Source organism: Athene cunicularia (genome assembly GCF_003259725.1).
Source record: "Athene cunicularia isolate RWA chromosome 24 unlocalized genomic scaffold, athCun1 chr24_part2, whole genome shotgun sequence".
In the NCBI taxonomy this organism is placed as follows: Eukaryota; Metazoa; Chordata; class Aves; order Strigiformes; family Strigidae; genus Athene; species Athene cunicularia.
In genome coordinates this window covers 849,431-857,957 of record NW_020799133.1, presented here as the reverse complement: position 1 = coordinate 857,957, position 8,527 = coordinate 849,431, and positions in this window count along the sequence as shown.

The following is an 8,527-nucleotide window of genomic DNA, read 5'->3' as shown; positions in this document are numbered from 1 at the left end:
CGGGCAGGGAGCCACCGCGCCGCCCTCTCCGGCCATGGCGCCGCTGGCGAGCCGCCGGCGTTGCTGCCGCGAGTTCTGCTCTAATTGCCTCTGTCCTTGTTAACACGTTCTCCCCTTCTTCGCGCTCCCCCTAATGAGTAACTCCTACTTGATGTACAAGATGTAAGTATACAAGTTATTAATCTTCCGCTGAAGCAATTACACCAGCACGCGATCCCTCCCTGACGGTGAGCTTGTTCTGCCATTGCCCCTTATCAGGTTAGCAATTTTGGATCTGCATTAAGTGTTCAGAAATCAATTTTCAGCTTATTTTGTGCTACAAAATTTGCCATGCCTGGATCTCTGATACTAATTGAACAAGAGCAATTGATGTTTTAGTAGTAATTAAAGATGGTAATTATTACCAAATCTCCCCGTGGCCCTGTGTGTTTGCTTTGGACTTGTCAAAACTGGAGGCAGGCGGAATCAATCTTAATAAAGTTGGTACTTCAAAGCGTCTTCCTGGTAATGGTTTCCCACAAGGTTGGTGATGGAACGAGAGGGGAACACGGGGGAGAAATTATCAAGCCTCGGAGAGGGCAGGGACATTAATGGATGCTTCCTAATTTCAAAAAAAAAAAATAGATTGGAAAAATCTTTATCCTAGAAGAGAACTCCATTGCTTTTTAATCGCAGAATCCCGGGAGGGGCTTTGGTGGTTGTGGGGATGCCCGGCTCGGCCCTTGCTGCCGGTGCCTGCTCTTGCCAGCAGCCGGGGGTGGGGGTCACACGTCGGGCTGTGACTTAATTCCATTTCAGGTGCTGCTGGGCCAGACCCGGGCCAGACCTGGGCCAAGCCTGAATCGCTGACCTGTTTAGCAGCACCGGCTTTGTGGGGGTTTTCTTGCCTCTGGTGCTGGAGCCGGGGGCCCCCTTGGGCGCCCTGGGAGGCGAGGGCAGAGGCCACCACATCCCGTGGGGATGCAGTACGGGCAGCGGGCAGACGTAGCGGGGGGAAGGCTCGGTGCGGGAGGGCTGGCGGTGGCCCCGCCGCTTGCCGGGGTCCGTGCCCCGCAGGGCTCCCGGCAGGCTCCTGCCCCAATTCACCCGTTTCTGTTGCTCTGCGCAGCAAATCCGGCGCCGCTGCCGAAATGGCTCCGGGCTGGAGTTTCTGCAGGCGAAAGCAGGATCCGGCCTTGCTGCCTCTCTGCCTCCCTGTCCCCATGGAAACAGATGCGGGATGCTGCGGAACAGAGCTGCTGGCAGCTCCAACTCGGGGAGCCGGGCCTCGGCCCCAGGCCCCTGCCAGAAGAGCCCTTGAGCAGGAGGCGGGGGGGGGCCAAGCCTGAGCTGCGTTTTGTCTTAGGAGAGCGAGACCCTTCTCTTCAGGGGAGAAATGGAAATGTAATCAGATCAGCTTGTATAGCGCAAATAGAAAATCAGTTTTAATAAAGCCAGAAGAAATGCAAAGCAGCCGCTTATGATGGAAATTGTGTTAAATAGACACCTCTTTAAGGGAAAGCCGCTCCGGGAATGTTTATCGGGGAGGCGCGTGGCCCTGGGCTCCCTCCTGCTCTCCGCCGAGGTCTCGGGCGGCGGCAGGAGCTGCCTTCGCAGCCGGGAATGGCGCCGGGGCTCGGCCGTTGCGCAGCAGCCGCAGCATCCTCCGAGGGGGGACCGGCCCCCCCGCACCCCCTCCCCGGGAGGGTCCCTGTGCTGCAGCCCCCGCGGGGGGGAGCGGCTCCCGCTGGTGCTGCGGTGCTTAATTATAGCTCAGAGGAGGCACTTTGGCTTTATTGCTTCCATTTATTACAAAAAGACCAGTGTCTGTTTTCTGAAGCAGCTATCTGGTCAAATCGTGGCTGATAAGCAACGCTGGTCTGTCTTTTTAAGACAGCCAAAATTCATCACTTTTTCCCTTATTTATTTATTTTGCGAGGCTCTGGTGGTGGCACGTATTTCTCTTCGAGTGACGTTTTTGCAAAAGGTTTTATTTCCCATTCAGCCCTATGAAAAAATTAAAAAAAAAACAAAACAGGAAGGCAGCTCCGTAATGAAGCCCCCGGCAGGTACAGGGGAGAACTTTGCGTTGGGTTCTGGCAGCGTGGGTGCTGGTCACGCCGCCGCAGTTGCTGGCCAGTGTTTGGTTTTATTTGCTGAATTAGCTGTGGAGCTGCACTCGGGTGTTTTGCGGCGTGGGATGTCGGGGAGCGTTCTGCTTCCAGCGAGGGGGCAGAGCTGAGGAGCGGGATGAGTTTGCCCCTCGATCTGTGGGCGCTGGTCTGTGCTGGGAGGTGGTGAAGCTGGGCTGGGGGTGTGAGGGCCCTGGGGGGGCCAGGGGGTGCAGGGGCCCAGCAGTAGAGCGGGAGGAGGAGATGTAAAGTCCGAAGGGGACCAGGGAGCGTGGGAGAGACTTGTGAGTCTGCGAGCAGCATCGCGAACGTCTTCAAGCCTCTCCCCTTCCCGGCAGGCAAAGTTCCGCTTACAGTAAAATCCTCGCAGCAAATGAAACAAAACGAGGAGGAATTTAACGTGTGAAACCTCGCTTAGAGGCCGGGGTGGGCACCCTCGGCATCCCCCGGCTGGCAGCGGGCGGCAGGGCCGCCCCCCCTCGGGCAGAGGCTGCCGTAGGGCGCCACAACCCCCAGCTGCAGCTGGGAACCAAGAGATTGAAGACCCCAGCTCTCCTTTTCCCCCCTCGGTTGCCTTTCCCCGCTGCGCAGAAGATGTCCCGGGGACAGCGAAGGGCAGCGTTTCCCCCTTCCCGTGGGTCCTTTGCTCAAAGGCAAGGGCTGGGTGTTTGCGGGGGGGGACACTGAAAGGCTCGCCGAGCAAAGGCACCATCTATAATTGGCCAGCCGTAATTTCATAATTCATCTCTGCGAAACACAATGAAATTAAAAGAGTTTAGATTCCAAAGTGTAATGATCATCAATTAAATTCTGCTGGGGCTGAGCTTCCCTCTCATTTGAATTTTATTTTATTATTATTACTTCGCTGTGATTGCGAGAGGATGAAAACAAAAGCTGCTGCTGGAGGTTGCGGTGGGGGGAGCGGCTGGGGGGAATTAGAGACGGCAATTACTGCTGGGTGACAGAGAAAACCGAGGGAAAGGAGGTTTTTCCTCTGCCGCACACCCGTGGCAGGCAGGGGAATCCATCATCCTGAGCCTAATCAGTTAATGCTGATAAACTGCCAGCAATAACTGACAATTGAGCTGGGGGTTTTGGGCTCGGAGTTCATTCATTTTGAAAGTGCCATAACTAACCCATTAAAAACAGAAAAGCACAAAAGCAAAGCTCTGGCCCCTGCCTGGGCGCCCTAATGAAGGCTGCTGTTGATTCTTTTAAGTGTGGATGATGATGTGTTTAGCGGCTATTGATGCCAGAGGTTTAGCCCAGGCTGGAAAAGCCGCTTGGTGCTTTGAAGAAAGGAGTTTGTGTTTATCCCCGGCAGCTCTTGCCCTGGGTGCCGGCTCCTGCCGTAATCCCGGGGGGAGCTGGCGTGGAGGGGCCCAGGATGGCGGGCTGGCGCTGCCCGTGGCCCCGGTGGGACGGGGCTTTCGGGGCTCGGCGTCGGGCGCCTGTAGGATCCGGCTGTGGAATACGGTGCCATGGGAGTGTCTATGCCCGGTGTGGTGGCGGGTCCCTCGGGGGAGCTGCCTCCCGTGGGGGCATCCCTTAGCGTCCCCGTGAAATCACCGATGCAGATGGAGTCGGGCTGCGCTCGCTCCCCTCGCAGGCCGCCTCAGAAGGGCAAAGCCCCGGTCGGCCCGTGTTCACCTACCGCCGGGGATGGTCAGACGCGCGTCCACCCGCGCGTGGGCACCGCGGCTTTGGAGCAGCGTGGGTCGGCGAGGGGCTGCCCGAGGCTGGGCAGCGGTGCCCTCCTGCCCCGGGCCGCTCCGCTGCCTCGCTTCCCCCCGGCATCGCCCGCGGTATCGGCGGCCAACGGTTTGACCCCCGGGGTGACAGATGGGAGGAACTGCTCTCCGCAGGAAGACTCTCCGCTGCCCAAAGGCTGGAGAGCCGGGGGCAGGCGGGGGCTGCCCGGCCTGATTCATTGCCCGGGGACACGGGGTCACTTCCCAGGCACGCGGCCCCTCGGTCTGGCCTGGCTAGCTCAGCTCTTAGCGTGGCTTCCATCATCGGGGGAAGCTCTGGACAGAGGTGTCCAGATTGATTTACCCAGGGGAACTAGTCCGCCGCCTTCCTCTCCTTTAACAGAATGGCTTTTCCCATAAATTATCCAGCCGGGGGGCGGCTGCTCTGGTTGGGCGTAACAGGGCCCGGAGACGCTCCTTGACCTGCTTTTCCTTCAGCAGGGACGCTTCCTACCCGCACACCCCGCCGGGCTCGCGGCGTTCCGGGGCCCCGCTCTCCTTGAGCGAGGTTCCCCGTGTTTAATTACCCTCGCTGTAGAGCCTGTGCCTGATGTCTGCCCGCGTTTGTCTGTCTCTTGCTTCCAGCCACCAGGTTTTTTTCCACCTTTGTTGTTAGACTGAAGAGCCCTCTATTATCAATTTTTTTTGTTCTCTGTGTAGGTATTTAAAGACTTTGATCAAGTCACCTCATCACCTTCTCTTTGTTAATCTGGAGAGACTGAACTCCTTGAGACTTTTGCAATGAGGCAGGAATTGTGCCTCGGCGTCCCTCGGCTGCTTTGAAAATCCCAGCCAGAGAGTCGAAGGTTGGGCACCTGAAAATGAGAGGGTATCTGGAGAACTCGCCCCATCACATCTCTGTGCTTCTCCCCCGCTTTTGCAGAGGCTTTGACATTGCAGAGGGATTGTGCTAGTGACTCTGTCGGAAAGTTTCTTTTCGTGTTTTTTCCTTTTTTCCTCCTGCGGTGGATAATAACTCCTTCTCAGAAGCCTGTTTCCCAAGGGGATGCTGGCTCTTCCCCGTGTCCCCCCCTGGCCCGTGCGCTCTGCCCCAAGCCGGCGTCCCTGTGCCTGTGAGCTGTGGGGTGGGGTCCGGGGACACGGGGAGTCCCTGCCCGCTTCTCCCGCTGTCTCCCCTCGGCGGGCGCGGCGCCTGCTGCGTTTGAACCATCGCTCTGCCGCTGTCCTTTCCCCTCGGCGGTGGCAGAAACCCCGGCGCCTCCATTCGGGGAGGTGGGGGGAGCGGCGTCGGGGAATTATTTTCCTGCAGAGCTGAAAAATCACGGTGCGTTCTGCTTCGGACGCTTTGGTGGATCAGTCCAGGAGGACTAACTTTAGTCTAGACCCGACAGACCCTCCTGCACAACATATTTGGGAGGCCGTAGCAGCGAGCTCCGGAGAAGCCTCTTGGGAGCCCGCTAAAGCCCATCATCAGAGATATTTAGTCGCTGCAGGAAACAGGATTGTGGAAGGGCCGAATGATCCGGGAAGGACGTTTCGCCTCCCAGGGGTGCGTTTTCCAGCCTGGCTCTGAAGGTCCACGTCTCATGGTTTGTGGGACCGAGGCGACCTGCCTGGGCCCGCGGAGCAGCGGCGTGGCCGAGTGCCCGGCTCTGCCGCTCTTCCCGTTGCTCGATGCCCTCACCCCCCTGAGCCCCCCCTTTGGTACAGGTGCTGCAAGCACAAATGTCCTCGGGGCTGCTGGCTGCTGCTCAGCCCGCCGTGGGGCTGGCGGGGATGAGGAGCGAGCACCCGCAGCCCCCGCGGGGCCAGGCCCACTCTCTCCACAGCCCCCGGCTCCAGCGTGTCGGGGAGGAAGGCTTCTTCCCCTCATCCTCCTCTCCCCCAGCTGCCCCAGTGTAATGAGTTGTCAGGACCGTGAGGATGGACAGGGCGCACCAGGTCCTGATGAGATGATACAGCAACGATTCCATTTCATCTCGAATTTGACATTAAACTTTAATAGTCTCAAGGACAAGAAGCCAAGAGATATCAGATGTAATGAGATAAAGCAAAGTTTCTCTGACAGCAAATTTGATCACAAATGGGCTCTGAGATTGCTTCTTTGATATAAATGAAACATAATTCATCTTCCAGTGCCTTGAATGGGCTTTGAGGCCATGTATAATAACAGTGTCGCCATTGCCTAGCTCTGACAAGTGCCTGCGTGGCACCAGGAGAAAGGGCCCCGAGACCCCGCTCGTGCGGGTCTGTGGCCCTGGGCGGGACGCTGGGGTGGCAGCGGGCTGCCGGGAGCTGTGGGCAGGGGTGGGCAGTGCCAGGCAGCTCCGCTCTGCTCCCGCGGAAGGGCCAGGGAGACACACTTCTAGCCCCGGAATGTCGGGGGCTGCTCGTGTCCCCCAGGGCTCGGGTGGCACCGGGAGCTGCTGGATCCCAGCCCAGCTCGGCGGCCTGGAGGGGCGAGGGGGGCGCGTGGGGCACGCGAGGGATGGAGGGGTGCTGGGGACGGGGGGCAGCGTGTGTCAGCTTTTGCGTTGCGGCTGCAGCGCCGTGGTCTCTGCCGGGGGGTTTGGGTGGCGCGTCGCCGTCCCGCTTCCCCGTCGCAGCGGGGGCGAGGTGGCAGCTCCTGCTGCTGCAGGCGCCGTCTCATCAGGGCCAGACCGCGCTGCGCTCCACTCCGGGGCTGTGCCCTCCTCCGCACGGCGTTGGCGTTTGCAGGCAGGTGAAGAGGCAAGACACGGTTCCCTTCAGCAGCAGCTGTGACTTCTGATTTTTGTGTTTTTGGGGTTTGTGTGAGTTTGTGCCCCTAAGAAGTCAACAGGCGAGGCCTTGGCCCCCGTGTGGGCGGCGGGATTCCCCCGGCCAAGTGCAGGTGCCTGTCTGGAGGACCCGAGCCCCGGGCTGTGAGTGAGGCCGAACAAAGGACGACAGAAAGGACGCAAATACTCGTGAGCAGCCCGGACGCTGCATTAAGTTCACTTAGAGGTTCACCGAGCGATTGTGAGTAACAAACAATTCAGTAAAACCTCCCCGATTGCAGTCGGCTGAGCAAAGCGAAGGGCCGAGCGCCCTGGGTAAATCGTTTGAGACGAAGTCGGCCGAGCTCTGGTTGTGCAGATTAGTTAATTACTGTTTGGAGAGATTGAAAGAGGTGAAAGGCTGCCCGGCACCAGCAACTGGGCATTTGGAAAGCGGGCTTGTGCGATACACCCGGCTCTGCGGGTCACCGCAAGCGCGCGCTCCGGTGCTGCCGACCCTGGGGGGAGCTGGGGTTTGAAAACGCAACGGTTACCCCAAAACTCTGCTCTGCCTTTGTTTGGGCCAGGCCGTACCCCGGATTCGGCGGGGTTGGGGTACAGCTGTGCCTCGGCAGCTGTGGGAGGAGGGTTTGGGGAATGGCGCCTGGTGCGTAAAGGCGGCGCAAAGCCGATGTGCGCTGAGGTCGCTGGGTGCTTTAAAGGCCTCTTTGTTCACACGAACCCGTGTGACCCTGCCCGACAGAGGAGGGGGCTCCTCCTGGCCGAGAGCGCTTGTCCCGGCAGCGTTTGGGGCTGCAGAGCGGGTCCCCCGGGCGCCCAGCACCCGCCGCACCGGCACCGTGCTCTCCCAGCCTCCCGCAGCCCCGAGGAAGTCCCCGGGGCCGACAGTGCTGCCGCCGCAATTATAACGGATTCATTTTCCTCCATCTCCTGATCTTGTGATTATCTTTGTCATCAGGATTAATTGGGCTCTGTGTTTTTCCTTCCCCGTTCTGCTTCCCAGTGTCTGGGAGAGGATACGGCAGCATCCTGACAGGCAGCGCGTGCGGCGAGACGCGCGGGTGCTCCCTGCCCGCCTGGCCTTTCCCGGTGCCGCTTGGCACGGCAGCAACGCACGGGGCCACGCTCCTGGCCCCCGCGCCGGCTGCCCTCGAGCCCTGGCTTCGCCCTTTCCACTGGGGCACTCGTGGCGCTCCTGTGGCGCGCAGGGTGGGTTTCGGGGCTCTCTGCGCTCTCCCTGGGTTTTGCCTGCAGGTGTCTGCGGAGCGGCGCTGGGGTGCCCGTACGGCAGCGGAGGGGACGGCGGCTGCGGGAGCCCTGCCCCCTGCACATGCAGCACATCTGGTGACAAACGCCATCAATCTGCTGGAGCGGGGGAAAGCATCCTGCAAGGAGCCTGACACTCGCTACCTTTTCTTAATTGGCAAGACAGGCTTGATTTATTTGTTAATTAACAGACAGACATGTGTGTGATGATGCGTTTTGTTGTGGGCGCGTTGCAAAGCGATGGTTCCCCTCGGTGAGCCTGGGGGAAAGGCAGAGGGGTGTGAAATGGGGGTGCAGGGGGCCGGGAGCTGGATGGAGAGTGAGGAGTTTGGTGTTTCCCGAGGTCCGGTGTCATCCCCGGGCGGTGAGACGGAGGGAAAAGCTGTCCCCGCTCTTGCCCCCAGACCAGAGATGCGGGAAACCCGGGAGCTGCTGCCCCTTTCCTGGGCGCCTTTTGCAGCCGCCAACGCGCTCCCAGCGCCTCGGTTCTCCCTTGCCCTGGGAAGGGGCTGGTTTGGCCGCGGCGTGATGCTTGGAGCAGAGGAGGGGTTCAAGTGGCAGAGAAGATGCAGCTGGGTGTCAGCTCGGCCGCGGAACTGCAGGCGTTAACCGGCTCGGCAGCATCGGGCGGGCAGGGAGCTCCGATTCGGGCGCGCAGGAGCACGGCCGGGCCGGCGCG